The sequence below is a fragment of the Anser cygnoides genome, chromosome 13 (assembly GCF_040182565.1).
Source record: "Anser cygnoides isolate HZ-2024a breed goose chromosome 13, Taihu_goose_T2T_genome, whole genome shotgun sequence".
In the NCBI taxonomy this organism is placed as follows: domain Eukaryota; kingdom Metazoa; phylum Chordata; class Aves; order Anseriformes; family Anatidae; genus Anser; species Anser cygnoides.
Genome location: NC_089885.1, coordinates 686,313 through 708,244, shown reverse-complemented (window position 1 = coordinate 708,244; position 21,932 = coordinate 686,313). Strand labels below are relative to the sequence as shown.

General features: G+C 43.6%; 1 long non-coding RNA gene across 1 annotated transcript; it reads right to left on the bottom strand.

Moving 5' to 3' along the window:
- Positions 1–1,594: 1,594 nt before the first annotated feature.
- Positions 1,595–20,592, bottom strand: LOC125183579 (uncharacterized). The gene is made up of 3 exons (XR_007165833.2): positions 19,950–20,592; positions 3,667–3,724; positions 1,595–2,166 (listed from the first exon to the last, which is right to left on the bottom strand). It is a non-coding gene; the product is annotated as an uncharacterized lncRNA (long non-coding RNA).
- Positions 20,593–21,932: the final 1,340 nt, after the last annotated feature.

Here is a 21,932-nt window from a genome sequence, read left to right as displayed (position 1 = left end):
GCAACTTGGCCCATTTTGCCATGGCTGAGGGCATTGAACAGGACACATGCAGCAGAGTCCTGGCCAAACTGGACTCCTGGAGCGTTTAATAGAACAAGCTGGCCAAACCTGGACAAGTTTTCTTCAGTAACAACCTTGACACAAAAATTACCACCTGATTAAATTATTAACTCCCTGTCTCCCCCACCTTGTGGAAATACCAGGACTGGGTAAGGGACCACCCTGACTCTCCCATCCATAATATCTTTACAGTTCATTATCCCGAAGAAAAAATCTCATTTCTTTTACAAGAAATCTTCCTTTATTTTCTTACTGGAATTACTTATGTCCTCCAATTGCAACTGGAACTGATACTATTCACCTGCTTAAATTTTAACTAGAATGCTGAAGAAGCACTCCAAAGCAAGCATAGAGCAACAAGCACTCCACAGGGTTTACTTCTGGCACAGGACAATCAGAGCATGTTGAACTCAAGTCCTATTTACATCTCATCCTATTAGCTGGAAGATTTTGCTGGGTAGCGTTGGATGCAGTTGCCTGGAAGCCTATTATAATAGGCAGTGCCTGTTGTCCTGAAAAGCAGGAACCGGATCCGAAATTAATTGTTTCAGATTGTAATGCATCCAGCACACCTAATTTGTGAACAAAATACATGCTAGCTAAGTTTGTTTTTATCTGCAGCCTTCACATGGTATGAAATTCAATTCCATGGTTTGGCAAATGCTCCAGAATTTGGATAATTTTACCCTACCTTCGTTTTCAAAACTATAATTAAGATGCTTAGTGCCCTTCAAATCAGATATAAGAATCAGGACTTACGATTACATAATTAAGACATGAAAAACTGCATATATTGTGCAAAAAAAAATATGCTATGTTCTACAGTCACAGCCTCCTACTGTCAATGGGAGTCTTCAAACTCACCCACTAGGCTTCAGTTGTCCCATAAAAAATTAATTGAACAATTCTTTGGTGAAAATCCTTATTCAAAGACTTGGGACATACTAAAAACATGCAGAACTATTCTTTGCTTCTCATGAATAACATTTGGCAATAGTGCATGGCATCCTATCGCATGAATTAAAAAACAGATTCCAAACAACAGCACATATTTACAAGCCTGCAATTCAAGGCTTTTTTTTTTTTTTTGTGGCAAGATGCAAGGTCACAGTGGGAATTTTGTTATGAATGAGGGAAAAGGGCTTTTGAATCAAGCACTGCTTCACTGAAGGAGACTGCTCTTTTCAGGTGCTGAGTCCCAGTTTGAAAGCACATTTTTTCCCCACTGCAGTGAAGAGTCAGAACCAAACGTTGACTTAAATTAATGCAGCAGGGCAGTCAGTAACACTGCGCCAGTTAAACACTGACATCTACAGTCCTATCTTGGGAAAAAGGCTCTGGAGTAGGATCCAACACAGTCACTGCCCCTTACTCACACTCAGCAGGCACATCACATTCACAACCAGTGCAAAACTCAATGTGCAAATTAAGGATTATGCCATGACACCTGTCAGGCCAGAATTATTATTCATTACTAATAATGAGAGGATAGAAGCCTGCAGAACACCCCTGCTATCTGGAAGTACAAAAAAAAATAAATACAGATCTCAAAGCCAGGCCTGTGGGTTGGTGTTTTCAGTACCAGCTGAACATCCATAATTTCAGCTAAAGTCGCTCTGTCCTGGCAGTCATACATGAAGAAACACCTTGCAGTTTCTCCTGCTCCCAGGGGGTAGTAGGGTTTTTATTATGCTATTAGACTGGTAACTGTAATGGAAAGGAAAAAAGTTAATTTGATAACTGACGTAGTAACTGAGCCATAGAGTGCCAACAAACAGAGCTGGGTGACAACTGTGAGTTTAATAACACTTCATGCCAGGAGAATAAGGAAGGAAAGAAATCACACTTACAGTGCATATTTAAATTAGATTACAATTAACACATTGTTGGCCTTGAATTTCCCTCAGGTGAGGCTAGAGGCCTGGATCTGCACAAATCCTTCCCAGTTGCATGTCTTTTGTTCTGACTGCTACAGAGCCACCTCTCAGGTTTCAAAACAGCTACTGCCACGTTCTCCACATGCAACCAATGCGTGAGCTCACTTTACGTTCTTCAGTGGTCCTCTATAAAGAAATCTCAGCACATGCAGCACAGAGGAACAGGCTCCTGCTTCAGACAGAGGAACACACTCACAAATCACAAAGTGAGAGTTACTAGTAGGGGAAGGGAACAAATATCACCCCGTGTATTAGCATCTGCATTTCCTGCCTGAAAATGATAACGCTGTAATTCAGATGTGGATCCTTGACACAAGGTAAGAGAGATTGTAGGGTAAGCATGAAGGCCTGGAGAAGAGACACATGGACGGATAAAGAGAGCTGAGTAAGCTGTTCTGAGTGGCCTCTTACCACAAGGAGCTTAAGCTCTTAAATTCTGCTGAACTGAAGGGCACTCATCTGTTCCCAGGTACCAGTCATCTCATTAGGGAGGGCTCTATTAAAAAAATGCAGCTCTCAAACCTACAACTTCAGTGTTTTTCCTCTTGCCTGCTAGTCAGAGGGGGTTTTATTACCTTAATTTCCTCTCAGCTGGTAGACTGGCTTTTCCTGACTAAAACAGTCAGGAAATTCTCTTTTACCAGCCTCTTTTCATGCATGTGCCCCACACTACTCTGTAATGATACCTATTGCACATTGGCCTTATAATCATTGATTAGATGCAGGACAACCACTACTCTCCTGGCAATTTACACTCTCTGAACATGTCACAGTCAGGTCAAAAAGCATCAGAAATATCTAGGTGTTTCAGCCTAGTGCGAGCTCTTTCCTTTCTCAGAAGCGCTTAAATGTGCACCTCTGTCAGAGTTCACCATAATTTATCTATTTACCCTGCTTTTATAACCCGATGATACATCTGGGTTCATAAATACCTTGCTTGAAGACTGTCTTCTAAATTGAGAGATTTTGCATTCATGGTTTTTGCTCTTAAAACCAAGGGTCTTGCCAGCTGTCACCCCAGATGATTATATCCTGTCCAATCTTATATCCTGATACTGCAATTCAGTAAACACCCAGAGTTTTGCAGAGGCTCTTGTCCTGTGTTCCAGTCACTGGGATATCTGGGCTAGATTACATGGCAGCAGAACTTGTATGGTAAGCAATAGGCTAGCAGGGATGTCAGGAAGGCTCCTGGGTAACCAAGCTGCAAAGTACCACATTCACAAAGCAAGCAGAGTTAAGTAATCTGCAGAAGGAAGAGGTCGTAAAACCACTAAAATACAGAACCATGCATTCTCATGATCCATCATAAGCACAAGTAACTTGTGTCCTGTATGACACAGCTCCTGCTGTACAGACGTACAGTCCTAAATTTTGCTTTGGGATCACTCTTGCCTTCTCTACTGGGGATCAGGCACATCAGGCCCTCTGAGATCAGTAAGGGACAGACCATGATGTTTGTGCCATATTTCAGGATTGATTCGAAACAGGAATGTAGAATAGAGCTCAAGCTGTACTTGAATTTTCTATTTGCCACACAAAATAATTAACACATTTTACTAGTGTTTTACCCAAAATATTGCAGACTGGAGAGATGAGAAAAGGAAGAAGAGGAATTAAATTCAAAAATGGAATCTCAATTTCTTTGCAATATGTTTTGGCTTCTTACCCCATCTGCCAGTCCTGATACCCTTTACTCCTCAATCTCCGTGCATGAATCTTCTCCCCTTGAAAGAAACCCAAAAGTAGAAAAGGCATTACTGCAAAGACCTCAAGAAGCTGCTGTTCTTTAGTCTCCCAGTCCTTCTACACTCAAACAAGGAGCAGCAGGTATACCTTTGCACTATATGTGCAAATGAAGGATGATGCAGATTGCTGCCTATAAAACCCAATTATAGCAGCACTGAAGAGTTTTTATGCTAGACTTCTGGTTTGCAAGTAAATCAGATGACTGCTTTTAAACTAACAGTGACAGTACGCTGGGTGAAAAACAACTGTTTTGTTTATTCATTTAATTTTTAATGACTGGAAGGCTGGTTCTTCAAAGTCTTGTGCTGGGCTCAGTGTATTAAAGAAGTTCTGCAACTTGCTTAGAAGACTATCTGAAAAAGAAAATTTATTTTTTCTTTTCAGCTATATTACTACCAAGCTATATCTTGTCACACAAAGCTATTTTTGAGAGTTTCTCCTTGAAAACAAAAATTGTCAGTTAAGTCCAGTAGAAAGGGAGTGCAATCAAAGCACGAGAGGAGGGAAAGTCTAACTGCAAATCCCTGGACTACCACTATCATAACTCTCAGAAAAGAAACTTGTATCTGGTTGTCTATATCTCACTATAATTTATTGAGGGAGGAGGCAGGATTCACATTTTAGTGACATAATTATACAACGCTGTATTGCTCTTCAGAGAAAGTATACACAAAACAAGTTTCAAGAAGCCATTACAGATCTTGAAGCAGCTCATAGTTAGTGATGCAAGCATGTTATGACATCTCTTCCTCTGTTCCCCCCCACCCCCTGAACATATTAAGTCAGCCATAAAAACACTTGTTTCCATTAATGGGAAAAAGGATAGGATGTAGTGTTTACCTTGCTGAAAAAAATGGACTCTACACCTCACCCACCCCCAGAAAAGCATTTTTCCCAACGTAGTCAGAAGAAGGATTTCAGCTTTTATTGCAAAACCTTTTCTGGTAGCTTTTAGAGGACAAAATGCCTCAAGTTACTTGTATTTTACTACAATTCAAGTTTAATTAGCTGTCCAATCAGTTACCAAAAGTCAAGGGTTTTCAAGAAATTCCAGTGTTCAATCAAATTAACACAAGATCACAGGGTATTTTAGAAACTGAGTTTCCCCAATATTTTCATAAACTGTAATTGTTTTAACCATCTAAAGGCCAGAAAGTCATGTTAGATGAAGAACTATCATTAAATATTATCTTACTATGTTATGTTGAAGGCCTTAATGTTAAGAAAAAACTCTCAGACTGCATTGTTTATCTCCCTGCAGGTACTGTCATCCTCACTTAACCGTTTGGGCAGGATTGTGAAGTGTGGTGTAGGATTATTTGATTTTGTGTAGGGATATTTGAAGCCTGACTAAAATTGTCCCTACAGTTGTCCTTCAAGTCTTCTGTTTATATCACAGCTAAGTTTTCCCCCTCAACTTTTTTCCAGCTGTTTATTTTTTGTTTTAATCTCAACACAAATGAGGCTTCCTACTGTATACATTTCTGTTCTTCTGGAGTTCCAGAAGTGCCAAACACTGAGATCTTTGGGGTTCCACGATGCACAAGCCTTTCCTGTCCTCCCCAGGGCCTAGCAGAGGGCTGGCTGGCAGGGCAGCCTGGCTCAGCATCCCACTTCCAACAGCTACACCCAACCACCATCCCTTTCTCCCAAACGGACAGAGGTGTCCAAAGTTCTGCTGGCACTGGAGTCATAGCTTGGCCTAGAAAGTAACTTTTTTAATACTCAGTTCCATAGGAAAAATCTGTTCTTTTAATAAATTCATATGTATCATTAATAACTCCTTTATCTCACTTATATGTTTAGATTCAGTAAACTCATGTCATGATAATGGAAACTCATCTGCTAGTTCTTATGTGTATTTAAGAGACAATGGCAGGCACATTTGGCAGTAACACTGCCTATTGCTATTATCATGACTGCTACACATAGCCAAAAGGCATCTTTCAGGTAACAACAATTTTTATAGTTTCTATCAACTACAAGTGTAAGAGATTAATCCTAGGACACAGGTAATCTCCAGGCAGGACTGCAATATCTTCCTCAGATCAAGTCAACACCCTTACTCACCTCCTCAGACTCCATTTTGCTCTTTCTGTCTGTATTTCCTGCTTGCTGACAGCCTCACCATGCACCAGAGGTTTTCCTCTACCTCTGTCTGCTGAGGAAATTTTCTGGCATCTTCCCTGGTTTCTCCTTGCACTAGTAATTTATATGGATAATCTATTCATAACACCTCTCACATTAAAGCAAAAATAAAGTCATATTGTATACGTATATCAGATCCAATCAAACAACATACAGTAACATTTTACAGGTATTCTTTTCTGAAGTATGTGATTTTGAAATTTGTTATGAGCAAACAGACTTGCAGCCCTAAATTTACCAAGTGTTCCCGGAATATGTAATGACTTAGGCATTCATTTTACCATTCTTTTGAAAAATGAGGTCTCCATCCCTTATATTTGAGCACATCATTTAATTTACTAATGGAAATAAAGAAATTTCTCAGAAAATATCCATACACTTCCTTCAGTGCAGAGGACTAACCACATCAAAAACTCAGACTGAATAATGTTTGAATGCTACAGCTCATAAATTAGAAATCAGAAACATGAAGACTGCTAACTCCTCTTCAAGCCCTATCCTCTAATACATATTTAGCTGATATTCAAGACTCAGCATAAGATATCTACTCGTGCTGACCACTATCAAGAAGACTGAAGAAATGCATATACCTCATGCACTTCTGAGGTTACTCATCTGCTTGGGAGTCTACTTAGCTTTTGTGCCACAATCTGATCTTGTGTTATGAGCTGTAGCCATATCACCCCAAACCTATGCAATACCACAGCCAGTTCTTCAGTGAGTATCTAATATTCCTTACCAATCCCGTAATGATGCTTGGCAGTAAAGAGAAAGTGATGTTATCCAAGATGCCTATCTTTCACAATACATCTCAATTTCTGTGATAAATCCAGTGAATGCCCTCTCATTTCAACATTGAGACCTTTCATACATTTTTCATTGAATAGTACATGGAACAAATTACTAAAATCAGGAAACAAAACTCAAGAGAAGGAAAATATTAGCCATCTACTTGCAGATCTCATAACATAGCAAAGCAAGACATTAATTCCCACTCTCCCCTGCCAGAAGTATAGCTGCATTTAGAATGTCAATTCAAATAAAGCCATTATCTTTAAGAAAACCTAGAAACTCCACTGCTTTTGAAGAGTCATAGCAATAAGCTTGATAAAAGACAACTGTAGTGTTCACTGGCCACCATATCACAGCATTGGAAGCAACCTTGAAAGACTTGGTCTTTAATCATTCTTAATCCATTTATAATATAAGTAAATATTTTTCCAAGCAAGGGCACATCTTGTTTTCTTTATTACTCCTACAACTCTGATGCTGAAGTAGAGAATAGGATGATAGGGAATTCTTTAAACAGAAGTGGGTTGTGGGCTTCTTTTTTAAATAATTCAGATTTTGGAGTTTCAATTCAGAATAATGTTCTCTCAGCCAGGCAGTGTTGGTTTCCCTCATTTTTGCTGGCATGACATTTTATAACAAAGACCTTCGAGAATCCATTTGAAAACTGAATTTTCTACATTATTCAAAATGTCCATCCATCTCCAGCTATCACCTGTTCCCTGCAGGTGTTGGCATGCTACCCATCGAGGTACTCTGCTGCACGTAAGGATGGCTGGAGCAGAGGGCAGGTGGTACAAGGAGGCAATTTGATCTGAAGCTCAGCAGCTCCCTAGTGTCAAACTGGGAAACCCTGAGAGTAAAGAGAAATAACAGGTCTGTACAGTGAATTGTTGTAATTTGGACATCAGAGTTACTATTCTGCAGAGCATGACATAGACTTTGCTCCAAAGAAAGCATGTAAAATAAATTCAACTTTTTTGGTAAAGAAAATATTTCCAAAGGAGAACTAAGCTTGCATGCACAAAGGAAGATATATAGTAAGTACAGAGCATTATGCCAACAGTCAGAAGATTAAGAAAGAACGCAAAATTAGGATGGCAGACAAGTTGAATGGAGAAAAGCAGAGAGTAGCTACTGTCTGAAGACACTGAGTCATTCCTCCCCATCCAAGTACATGCACCTCACACCAGGAGTCTCACTCCACTGGAATACTGGCTTTTCCAGGATATCCCAAGCACTGTATCTCCTCCATGTCAGCCATCCTTTTTTGCCACATCACCTGTTTAGCTTTTACTACCCCTTTCTTCTCGTTTCCTTCCATTGAGAGAAAAGCAGTAGCTCTGGGCTTTCCAGATGTATATCATTCATCTTTGACTGTGATCCCTAAACAGAAGAAGAAATGCAAAACACAAGAGGCAGAAAGCCCTCAAAATATATTTTTGAAGGGATAAGAAAAACTGCTGTCATAAATAATGTAGGATCCAGGGGAGTCAGAAACCACTACACTCCGAGCAAGTTGCCAGATGTACAAGGAGGCCAGGCAATTACGTTCAATTCTTGACTGATTTAATTGGTATGCACAGCAAACCCACAAGACAAACTACAGGCAAAGATGTAATTGCCCTGATTACATAGCTCTACAAGAAGCTTTCGACAAGAAAACATGCGGCACTTTTCCTTTATTTATATCTGACACTGCAGAACATTATGGACAATCCATTTTTAAAACCTCCTCTAAAGAAGCTATTATCAGAAGCAAAGAATAATAAAAACAGGAGGTGGGAAAAAAAAGCTATCTAGTCACTACCTTGAAGTATTACCTGCCTGCTTTAATGTCTCCATTTTGTTTCATTTATGAACACTCACATTCAAAAAAATGCCCTGCGGTTTAATGACAAAAATAGCAATTTATGATGTAATTTCTTGATGCCGTAATGTAACAGGGAAGATCTTATTTGTTTCTTGAGACAAAGTTGTCTTCTCTCACTAAATATTCTCACAAAGCAGGGTTTGCAGCACAACCATTACCCTGTAACTGGAGCTGAGTTTCCTCCACTACTGCTGACATAAGTGTCAGCTTTATCAATAGGCTGTACTGAACTCTCAAGGTCTTTCCCACACTTATATTTTATCTTGCTCTTTAATAGTTAGAGAAGATGGAAGAAAAGCTACCCAAACCAACATAAAGCCAAGCAGCACATAAAACGTTCCTCCAGTAGCCTTCAAAGACGCAGCTCTATCCCAGCTGCAAGCAAAGTGTGCGAAGGGGAGCTGGGCAGGACAGGAGTGCTTTCACCCAAACCCCTCATGCTTCCAGAAAATGCAGAAGATATGTTATGTTATTCCTTGCAGATCTTCTGCAAGAAGGAAACCCTTTTTCTGCCCCGATGGGGGTGTTTCCTTCCTGGCTTTGGAGCTCTGACCACGTGAAATAATTCATATGTGCATGTGGACCAGCACAGGTACATAGACAACACAAAAACCTTAAACTTTCAAACTAACATGTTACCCATTTGCCAAATGTCTTACACTTTGAATGGAAGCATACCACACTAACAATCAGTCTTCTCATGCCAGCTCAGGATCTTAGGACACAACTGCTTGCTGCTCTTCTTACTGTTAGCATTGGCTAGACTCCTACTTCTTTCAGAGAAGCATGATCTGGGTACTGAGTCCTGTGTCTTCACTGCCAGCTGCATAGTCTGGCCTATTTAATCACTCTTTGTGATATTACTTCACTAGACTGACCAGCATAATACAGCCTGGTACATGCTGATCCTTTCAAAGTAAATAAGTGAGACCTGGGTCAGTACGCAGATTGTGACCCTGACGTGCAAAGCTGCACAGCCTGGCCTCCCAAATGGAGGCAGGCACCAGCCGGAACATGGAAACCTGGGCTGAAATCCCTGCCTGATGTGCTCCTTCTGTGTTTTGGGAAAAACACGTTTGGCCCATGGGGTTATTTTCCCAAACTGTACCTAAGTATTTACTAGAGCTTCCAGGCAAGCCTAAGCAGGTCACTCCTAAAGCCAATGTCAGGGAAACATACAGCCTCCTCAGGCATTTGTAAATCCACCTGGAGAGTGGTCTGCATAACTAAGTGCCTGAATACCTTTAGAAGGCTAGTCTTCAGTTGTCTGCCATTAACGTGAAACAAAAGCCGAATGAATATATATTTATATATATTGAATCTATAATGAATACATTTTTACATATATACACACAAAGGTTGAACCAGAAGGTCTATTGGCATAAATCTGGCACATATTTCTTTAGCATAAATTTGGTCCAGCAGATTTGTTGCCTCAAAGCCTAAAATAAGCTAAAAACAAAGCTGCAGATTCAAAGCCTCACACTTCATTCTTGGAAGCCCAGCGTAGTTCTGGAGAATAGCTGTGAAAGCTCCAAATGGCACTAATACATTTTTAATAAAATTGCTGCTTTAAATCATTTGCTTTTAACATCTGTTTCGCAAACCTCAGAGGAAACCAAAAGCCATTTTGTGGCAGCCTCCTCATTTTTATATATTATGAAGAATCTCACAGATCACCCCAGCTATAAATACACGTTATGAATGGAGTTTGATATGGCGGACAATAGCTGTAAAATAATGCCTGTGGGAATAAAAAATTTACTGAGGCTTTGATATAACACTGACAGCCAGAGGCTGAGTGCATTATTTCAGAATCAAGGTAACTTTTTCTGTCCCAAGGACAATATTTTACACAGCTATTGCTTGCGAAAAACAACCAATATTTCTTTTATTACACTTGTCTGCATTTTCTCCCACACCCACATATTGAAATTGCTATAAATCCTATTTGCTCAGGGCAACATTACCCATTTCATTTCTTTGGGCGACATGCTCCTGAGCATATGCTATTTTTTCCTCATATTACTTCCTGATTTCCCAGAAAACTGTGCATATTAGGTTGTTTTAGCCAGTTTGGAGATGGGGGGGGGGAAATCTGGAGCTCCTGGCAGAGCTGTAACAATCCTGACCTCCCCTCCCACCATCCCAGAGAGCCCAGCAGCAGCACAATATACAAGATCGATACACCCCTCAACTGCAGCCACAAATCCCACACGTGATGTAGGTCCTCTTGCAGCAAGCTGCCAGCTGCAGGCAGGCTGTTAGGCAGCACACACACGAGGCTCAAACAGGAATCCTCGTCTTTCAGGAGGTACTGTGGGGGGACACTTTTAGCACAGCACCTCAGCAGTGCTGGGATTGCCAACAAAGTCAGGGCATTGCGCTGCTAAAAGCGGTTTGGTTTGTGCCCCAGCAGGAAACATTTCAGGGATGTGCACAGAGCTCTGGCCATTGTTGCAAAGCAGTAAGTACATTGAACAGATGTGACAGCAAGTGCTTTGAGATGAATTTCCACATGCAGGAATCATTACAGGAAGCTTGGTCAGCACTGCAGGACTACGAGGAAAGCAGAGAGCACCCTGGCACACAGCACCTGGACCCTGACACACATTACCAGCACCCTGCACCCTCCAGCTGCACAGGAGAAGGCTGCCAGCCTTAGTTTTCCCCTTGCTCTCTCAACCCTTCCCAGTCCATGAGCCACAGAGACCACAGGAGACTTTCCTCTTGCAGGATTTCCACACTACAAGGCATTTCCTAGCTATGAGCATTTAACTGCTAACTCCAAGTCCCATTTTCTCTATTTCCCTTGTGCCAACACTGAAGCACAAAAGTAAAGGATACAGAGGCCTTAAAAGCACTTTCAGAGCTACAGGTTTCTCTGAAAATCAGCTCACAGGCTGACTGGGACGATACAGAACTACAACGGCAGCAATGGAGCCAATTGTTGCAATACAGAGTCAACTGCAGCACATCACTGTGCTGGCAGGGAGCAGGAGCATTAGGGAATTGGCATTTGCCAAGGTATGTTATAATTCTGACCCCGTTCCAACCAGGGAGAACAAGCTCCCTTGACTAGGTTTAGCAAAGTTGCTCTACCTTGAATTTTACTCAGGAGTTCATCATCCTGTTAGTTTTCGGCCAGACCAACTCACAGAATCATCTAGGTTGGAAGAGACCTCCAAGATCACCGAGTCCAACCTCTGACCTAACACTAACAAGTCCTCCACTAAACCATATCACTAAGCTCTACATCTAAACATCTTTTAAAGACCTCCAGGGATGGTGACTCAACTACTTCCCTGGGCAGCCCATTCAAATGCCTAACAACCCTTTCGGTAAAGAAGTTCTTCCTAATATCCAACCTAAACTCCGCTGGCACAACTTTAGCCCATTCCCCCTCGTCCTGTCACCAGGCATGTGGGAGAACAGACCAACCCCCACCTCACTACAGCCTCCTTTAAGGTACCTATAGAGAGCGATGAGGTCACCCCTGAGCCTCCTCTTCTCCAGGCTGAACAACCCCAGCTCCCTCAGCCGCTCCTTGTAAGACTTGTTCTCCAGACCCCTCACCAGCTTTACTGCCCTTCTCTGGACTCTCTCAAGCACCTCGACATCCTTCTTGTAGTAAGGGGCCCAAAACTGAACACAGTACTCAAGGTGTGGCTTCACCAGAGCTGAGTACAGGGGGACAATCACTTCCTTAGCCCTGCTGGCCACACTGCTTCTTACGCAAGCCAGGATGCTGTTGGCCTTCTTGGCCACCTGAGCACACTGCTGGCTCATATTCAGCTGACTATCAACCAGTACTCCCAGGTCCTTCTCTGCCAGGCAGCTTTCCAACCACACATCTCCCACCCTGTAGCACTGCTTGGGGTTGTTACGCCCCAGATGCAGGACCCGGCACTTGGCCTTGTTGAACTTCATACAGTTGGCCCATCAGTCCAGCCTATCCAGATCCTACCCTCGAGCAGATCGACACACACACCTAACTTGGTATCATCTGCAAACTTACTGGGGGTGCACTTGATCCCCTCATCCAGATCACCGATAAAGATATTAAAGAGGACTGGCCCCAGTACTGAGCCCTGGGGGACTCCACTAGTGACTGGCCTCCAACTGGATTTGACTCCATTCACCACGACTCTTTGGGCCCGGCTACCCAGCCAGTTTCTAACCCAACCAAGCGTATGCCAGTCCAAGCCAAGAGCAGCCAGTTTCTTGAGGAGAATGCTGTGGGAAATGGTGTCAAAAGCCTTACTGAAGTCAAGTTAGACCACATCCACAGCCTTTCCCTCATCCACTAAGTGTGTCACTTTGTCATAGAAGGAGATCAGGTTCGTCAAGCAGGACCTGCCCTTCATAAACCCATGCTGACTGGGCCTGATTGCCTGGTTGCCCTGCAAGTGCTGTGTGCTGACACTCAAGATAATCTGCTCCATGAGCTTCCCTGGCACTGAGGTCAAACTAACAAGCCTATAGTTTCCCTGGTCTATCTTCCGGCCCTTCTCCTTTTAGTCCTGGAGAACCGCAGCTCCTTCAGACAACTCTGAAGAGCCCCCTGGCCTAAGGAAAAGTGCTTTAATACACGTATTGCTGTGGCACTTAGAGACCAAGTCAGTGACCAGAGGCTTACAAACAATACTCGAAAAATAGGAGTGAGCCTGAAGAGTCTATTGCAATGGCACTATAACCAATGCAACAAACTGGACCAAATAAGATGGATTTTTTTTTTTTTTAATCAAGTTACCAAAGTTGTAGATGAAGGGAACACAGGAGATGCAATATCTAGACTTTTGTCAAGCATCCACAATACTGCCTCACAAAAATCACTAAGATGTTTGAATCAAATTGGATAGGACAGAAGCGCTGTCAGATGGCTTGCAAGTTAACTGGAAAATTTAAGCAGAGTGCAACATTGAGCAGAAGTGTTCTTGAACGAGAAAAGTATTTAAGTGTGCTTCTACAGAGATTAACATTAGACTCCATTTTATATAATATTGCTACTGAAGCACCTGGAAGAGCAAATAAGTAGCACATTAAATTTGTGAATAGTAATTGCGCAGAACAAGAGGAGCCAGCGGGGACTGAAAGCATGACCACGAAAACACTTGCAATGCAACATACTTGTTAAAAATAGCATGGAGTTGGAAATCTCAAGGCAAGAAAAATAGTAGAAAAGCAGTAAAACCAAGAGATACTTTGCCATTTGGCCAGCAGAGTAGCAGAACTATGACTGAAGGCCATCTGTTTCCCAAATAAAGTGGCATTCTCCTAAGCAGAGCAGGTAAGATCAGAGGGAGTGTTACAGGCATTTATGAAATGTACCATCATGTGGTAAGTGCTGGCCGTCTGAAGGCTAGGCAGGTCCTAGTAAAGCCAGAAAGGTTCAAAGAACGGTCTTCATTTTCTACATCCTGGGAGGTGTTTTTCATTAAGTAGCAAGTGATTTTCTCTGAGCAGCAAGGAAGATGGAATGCCACAAAATCTGACACTCACGAATGCTAGCAAGAAACAAATGGTCCTGCTCTCGGTCAGAGAGAGGAAAACAATGGATTTGAGTCTCTTGATCTGTAAATACCATCCCCTTTTTTGCATTATATTAATCTGGAAATAAGGTACCATAATATGACGTAGACTAGATACCACAGGCAGGCTGACTTTACTGCTCCCTAATTCACTTTGTCAAGCCTGTAGCCAAAATACGTTTTCCTTTCATACCTGTCTGCTCTCAATGCACCTCATATCTCATACTGATCAGAGGAATCTTCATTAGCAACCTGTGATCTGTTTTGCATGGTCAGTCTCACAGCTGATTAAGCCTTGAGAAAAGAGATTAAACTTCAGGTCCTAATTCCCTTTATCAGCTATAAAAAAGACTTCAGACTATAAAACAAGTATTATAGTTAAGCTTCAGCGGTACCTACAAGGTATCAAATTAAAGAGATTGGTATCTCCTGCTGTAATGTAAGGGTCCAAGCACACGGAGATGCTCTGTAAACTCTCCCTTGCAAGGCTTAGCTGCTCAAACCCAGCTCTGACCCAGCACAGAGATAAATTGGGATCCAACTACTGGGAAGAGCCACAGGGGCAGAAGAGGTGGGAGAGATCTTGGCCATGGGCTCTCCCCTTGGTTCAGGAGTTGTTTGTAAGCTCAGGGAGGTCACTGCCCAACCTGGCTACCCGTCACCCTTGGCTTCCAGCTCACCTGCCCTTGCTGCTCCCCAGCACCTAACTTGTTTTCCTACTATCAGGAGCAGGGCACCTGGTATTCAAACTTCAGTTCACATTAATAGGAGCAAAGTAACCTCCCCTCATTTGTAATTAAAATACATGATTGCTAAAACAAACTATTCCCAAAGCCAGTGTTCTATAGCCAACACTGCCCCAGGGCCATCATTAGTAATTGAACTCAGGCAGGAGACAATCGAGGCAATGAGTCAAAACAACGACTGTTAATATTCTGGGCACACTGCCTGCCTCATGGCTGTCCAACACACACCCTGATCTACTGGTGCAGTACACACAGCAAAGCAGCAGCTTAGAGACATTTCACCCCAAAACACAGGATGTGCTGGGGATCTGCTTCTCCTGAAATAGAAGGCATGCAACGCACAGAATAGCATGCTCCTAGGGTTGCTCACTCAAAAAAAAAAAAAAGAGAAAAGGGCCCTTCAGCCCAGCATGACTGAACTCTGCCGCTCTTTGAAATATGAGCCACACAATCATAACTAATATAGGTGGCACATTTTCATTTTTAAAATGGGGAGGGAATGGAAGAAGTCAGCCAACAATAGAGGAAGTACATCCAGGCACATCATGTGCAACAGGGTGAAATGTGTACATCAGCTACTACCCTAAACCAGTTTTCCTGTGTTTATAGGATTAAACAAAAACCCCCAACGTTGTCTTCAATTCCATCAAGCCCAACTAGTGCCATTAGTAACATCCCTCAGAGATCAATATCAGTCAATGCTGTTTAAAGTCTTTCAATGACCTGAATGACACTCTCAGCAATTTCAGAGACAACACCAAGTTGAGGGGAGTGCTTGATACTCCAAGGAGCAGCACCACTATACCTGCTGAGCACCCCTGTAAAGGGCCATCAGCAGGCTGAAGACATGAACTGAAGGGAACTTTATGAAGTTCAGCAAATGCCAAGTGCTACATCTAGGATGAAATAACCCCAGGCAGCAACACAGGTATGCACAGAGCTGGGGGTCCTAATGAACAACGTGAACAGCAATGTGCCCTTGGAGCAAGGGAGGACAATCACCTACTGGGTGCAATCAGCATGAGTGCAGAGGAAGAAATCTACCCCTCTGACACTTGTGAGAGCACATCTGGAGTACAACTGTCATGTTTTCAGCTTCTCAGTACAAGACACTGGTATGCTGGATTCAGTACAGATGGTCAGGGGACCTGGAGCATTTGGTATATGAAGAGAAGCTTAGAACTGTTTTTTTGTTGTTGTTGTTTGTTTGTTTTTTTCAGCCTGAAAAAGGCAGAAGGAAGTCTTAATTGCCGTCTTCAGCTACCTATTGGAAAGATGTAGAGGAAATGGAGACAGGGTTTTCCTGGAAAGAAATGTGGACAAGAGGCACTGGATGCAAGTTAGAACACAGAAAATTCTGATTAGATATTTGCAAGGTGTTTTTTTTTTTCCACCATACAGGTGGTCAGACACCAGAAGCAGGCCAGGTGGGTGGGGAATTTTTATCCTTGGTGATATCTACAACTCAACTGGAGCAGACACTGAGCAGCCTGATTCAAGAGATGCCCTCCTCAAAGCAGGACAGATAACCCCCAGAAGTCCCTCCCAACCTAAGATATGACAGCATTAGTAAATATATCAGCAGCAGGACCTCTGTTTTTATATACTCTCTACACAACGTTACTACAATGGGCTATAGAAACCCAAACATCACGAATAACACCCTGTCTTCAGATTTTTTATGTTAAAGTATCTAACTCCTGACACAAACTAAATTAGGTTTCATTCAGCACTAAGCTGCAATGAACAGACTGTCCAAAAAGTACAGAAATTTCCTCAAGCCACATTGGCTCTCCTTGACTACAATTGTTATGATGACACCTTTTGAGCTCAGTAGCCACTTTCAAGATTTAAGCAAACCATGCAAGTTCTCCTCAGAGTTAGGTACAAACCTTAGATCAGTAATTTTGTAACTTAAAAATAATAATAATAATAATAAAACTCCTGATTTCCAGTGTGAGTAGTTACTTAACTAAAAGTACATTCTCCCCCTGTGCCCTAAACACTTTCGAGATTGCCCATGGTTTCTGCAAGCAAACTAGTTCTCAGCCTACCATTCTTTGCCTACATCAGTTCATTCTGATGTGATAAACTGTTGCCTGTAGATGCACTGAATTTGCAGGAATTCAGGAATAAGGAACCTTTACTTATGGTAATACTGTTAGAAAAGAGCAAAAAACCCAAAACATTAATTTTAGCCACAGTGCAATGAGTAATGAAGAAATAAATTATAAGTGGTTAAGTTATTGATGGCTCTCATTTCAGAATCTTCAGTTCAGCAGTTCTCCTTCTCTAGCTATTTACAATGTGCAGGTGGAGCAGAGGCAGAGAGTAATATATTTGCTGCTGTATTTGGATAGCAGTTTTGCAACCATCCAGTATTCTGATGAGATCTGAAAGTTGTTGACCCTGCCAGCAAATAGCAATTACAGGTTCAGCAAGATCTGGCTGTCTTAAAGCCTTGCTTTAAGGAAGCCTTCAGCTTATTAATATGATACCAGTTTTAAAAATAAATACACAAGTATCTCTGTGCTTATGAAGTATGTAACAGCATTATACAGCCCAGAAAAACATCATTAGGAGATCAGCAAAGCATTTTTCTGGTTAGTTAGCATTTTTATTTATAAGTAATTATGGTAATAATGGTTCTATTAAAGCAAGTAAGTACTTGAAAAATACTCAGGAAAAAATATCTGTGATGAACTATTTCTCTATAAAGATGAAGTTCAATGAAAAAATATGGACCATAAACCTTCCTCTTCGATAGAGAAATACCATGCTTTTCAGAACACTAAGGTTTAAACTATTATAAGAAAAACAGAGCTGAATTAGTTAAAAACCTATGCTCTTTCATCTCAATATTGAACTGTACCATTTTGAATGAAATAAGAACTGCAGCCACAAAACATCTCAGCAGAGTTTTGCAACTCCCCATGCTTTAGCTGTTTAGCCTTGTGGAGGGGTGTGTGGCATTGAGTTACACTTCCAGGGTCCCTCAGCACCATACAAATACTGCAGCACACTGAAGAAGAAGAACCACAAAGGTTCCTTCACTAAACAAAGAGTCCTTTATAAGTCTCTCACTGAAACATAACCCAATTTTAGTAAGGCATGTTAGAACCTGTTGTCACTGCCCAGTATGGAGCCCAGAAGAAAAATAACACCAGTGCTCCTTCCCACATTCTTCTCCCTCTGTGGCTTATTAGTTATCTGCAATGTTCACGACTGTCTGTTATTACAGGCCTCCATCTAGCAGCAATTAATGCGAATTCCCAAGAACACAACAGAAGCCCCTTAAGGTTGGGGAATTTGAGTACAGTAGGGGTCTGCTGTAGACCTGCAGAGGCTCTAGAGCAAACTGGAGGGCCATGGGAGGCCTGTAGTGTGCACTGGGAGGCCTTTAGGGCACCCCAAAGGACAGCGGAGAGCCCTGGGAGGCCTCTAGCTAGTGCTAGAGTACACTGCAGGGCCCTGGGAGGCCTCTGGGTGCCCTGGGAGTCTCCAAAGGGCCCTAGGGCACACCAGCAGGTGCTAGATTGCACTGGGAGTCCCTGGGAGCCTCTAGGGCTTACTGGGATGCCTCTAGGACTCTCTAGAGTGCAGTGGGGGGCCCTATGATTCCTCTAGGGCACCCTGGAGAAAACCGATAGGCCCTGGGAAGTATCCACAGGACACTAGAGGGCATTTTGAAGACTGGGAGGCCTCCAGGAGGCACCAGGATTTCTGTCAGATACTCCAGAGAGTAATGGAGAGTCCAGCAAGATGTTCAGAGAGCACTAGAGTCCACTGGGAGGCCCTGCAAGACCTCCAGAACGCATCAGATCACACCAAAAGGCAACAGGAGACCTCAAGCCTGCTAGGACATCCTAAAGGACACTAGGGGAGCTTGACTGCACTGGGGTGCCGTTGTAGAGCTCCAGAGGCTCTAGAACAGAGTGGAGGGCCGTGGGAAACTGGAAACTCTTTAGGAACTCCTAGAGGACAGTGGAGAGCCCTGTGATCACTCTACTTGTCCTTTGAGCACACTGGGAGACCCCGGGAGGCCTCTAGTGGGCCCTACTGTGCACTAGAGAGCCCTTCGAGGGAACCGTAGTGTAATCTGCTGTCCTCTGGAGGCCTCTATGGTGCACTAGCAGGACCGTCCAGCAATCCAGAGTGCTCTGCTGGCCCTGGGATGCCTCAAGAGTGCCCTGGGAATCTTCTGTGGGACTCTGGAACACACTGTAGAGTCCCATGAGTTCTCCGGGAAGTATTAGAGCACACTGAGCAGCCCTGACAGTTTTCCGGGGGTGTTGGACTACACTGGTAGGCCCCGGAAAACTCTAGGGTGCACTGGGAGGCCTCTAGTGTTCTGTGAAGTGTAATGAGGGGCCTTCAGAAGCCTGCAAGGGATACTAGAGGTTACAGGAAACTTTCCAAGGCCTCTATATTGCCCTGGAAAGTTTCTAGGGGATGCTAGAGCACACTTGAGAGCCTTGTGAGGTCTACAGGGGCATCAGAGCACACTGGGAGGGCCATGGGAATGTTCCAGAAGGTGCCAGATTACACCAGGAGGCCCAGGGGGCCTCTGGGAGACCTCTAGCACTCTCTTGAGTGCAGTGGGGTTCCTCAGGTCTCTAGCGCATCCTAGAGCTATCTGGGAGGGCCTGGGATGCGATAGAGTTTACTGGGAGGCCCTCCGAAGCAGCTAGGGAACACAAGATTGTACTCTGAGGCTTGGGAGGACTGTAGAAAGCACTATAGCACATTGAAGAGCATTAGGAAGCCTGCTGGATACTCTAGAAAACACTGGGGAGTCCAGCAAGTCCTTCAGGGCATACTAGAGTCCACTGGGAGGCCCTGTGGCTCCGCCTGATTGCATTAGATCACACCATAGTGCAACAGGAGGCCTCGAGGCTGCACTGAGAAGCCTCTAGGGCATCCAAGAGGACAGCAGACATCCGTGAAAGGCCTCAAGCAGGCAACATAGCACACCAGGGGACTCTGGGGGGCCTCTAGCATGTCCTAGAATGCACTGGATAGCCCAGTGAGACCTCTAGGGGGAAGTAGATTCCAGTAATAATCCCTGGGAAGACTTGAGGTTGCACTAGTAGGACTATAGAACAAATGAGCTTACAGTGAAAGGCGCTGGTAGGCCTCTAGAGTATCCTGGGAGACTTCTAAGCTGTACTAGAAGCCACTGTAGACACCTGTGAGGTCTCCAGAGTGCATTAAAAACACCAGGGGGCTCTGGGAATTCTGAGCGGTGCTGGAGCATACTGGAAAGTCCTGGAAAATTCTAGGGGCACTGTGAGGCCTCTAGGTCACATAAGAGTGTGCACTGGCATCCCTGGGAGGTTTCTAGGTAATCCTACAGCTAACTGACAGGTCCTAGGTGGCCTTGGGAAAGTGATATAATCCAAAAGGAGGTTCTAGGTGACTTCCAGGGCTCACAAGAGGAAGAAGGCCTCGAGGTGGCAGTAGAGGACACAAGGGGACACAAGAATACACCCTAGAGGCCTCCCAGGGACCCTTACTGTATGTAACATTTACTGCCCCCGTGTAGGCCTCTCAGGGCTCTCTAGTGCACACTTAAGGCCTCCCAGAGCATTTGAGTGTGCTCTAGCACCAGCTAGAGACCTTTTAAGGCTCTCCAGTGTCCTATAAAGTCCTTCCAGTGCTCACTACACACCTCCCATGAATCTCCAGTGTGCTCCAGTGCCTGTCCATGTCTATCAGGGCACCCCAGTGTCCTCTAACTCCGCCCCCCCCCCCCCCCCCCCGCAAAAGTCTCGCAGTGGCCCCTAGTGTCTTCTAGAATGCCCTAGAGGCCTCCCGTGGCTCTCCACTGCACTCTGAGAGTTCGATGCAAAGGAGGGTGAAAGCCAAGCCACTCAAGGAATAACCACCATCAGACTTGTCCTGTATGAAATGACTCTGACAGCGTCACACCACCAATTTTCAATCAGAGATGATAGATTAATCAATGATGATTTGAACCAGCTGCACTCTGTCAGAGCCTTTGCTCTGATCTTCACACTGCAGTAACTTTCCATTTTAACTGATTCTGTGAGGGCTGAGGCTGTTAAGACAGCAAAGTACTCTTTGCCTCCCTTCTGCCCAAAAAAATAACAACAACAACAACAATAATAATAATAACACTAATACTACTAAGGTAATTTGTTACAATAGTGAGAAAACTGACAAAACAACACAATCTCTGTCAAATGCTTATGTGGGCGCATGTCTCCATTACTTGGGGCTTCAGAAACCACCCTAAATTTTGAAGGTAAGCAGACTAAGGAACTGGAGGAGGGACTCATGCCACAAGCAAACACACAGCCATAGAAAGTTATTCATAAGTTTTCTGGGTCTTTTGATGCAATTTAGAGCTTGTTGCCTTTCAAGGAGAAAATTAGTACTGTCTGCAGTCCCAATCACAAACAACATGCACCATAATAGTTGCCATGTAAATGTGTCTCAGTACGTATGTGTCACAGAAAGCATGTTGTGTGGAGGCTTGTACATCCCCAAAGCCTAAATCAAAACCTGGTGTTGGACTGTTTCTTCTCCCCTGTTTCCCAGCACATACACAAGCACACGCTTGCTGGTTAATGCCATTTTCAGATGAACAGTAATTGGCAGACTGCCCTGGGCATGGTTTCATACAAAAGCTACTGGATTTTTAGTGAGGTGGAAGGGCAGTGCAGCAGATCCCAAGATCCTGGATGGATGGAGCTCGCATGCCAGAGCCTGGGCCGCAGGCCTTGATCGCGGCCTGTGCTCACATCCCAAGACAGGAACCACCTTGCCCTCCCAGTCAGTGCTGCTCTGCGATCTGAGAGCTGCATTACAAACTCTGACAAAAGTTGTTCATTTTCCCCTTGTCAGGATAAACAGAAATCCCTCCTAAAGCAGCAGGAATAATCTCATTTTCTGATACTGGTCACAAGGACCCCGCTGTCAGCACAGGAGACAACAGCATCAGATGCAAGGGACCATCTGCTGTTTCTCCTTGTCCCCCAACCAGCCAGCCAGCGTTAGATACACTCCTGTTGCTGCTTGCTGGCATGCTGGTTCTTTGAAGCATGCATTCATCTGTCACTGGGGTTAGCACACA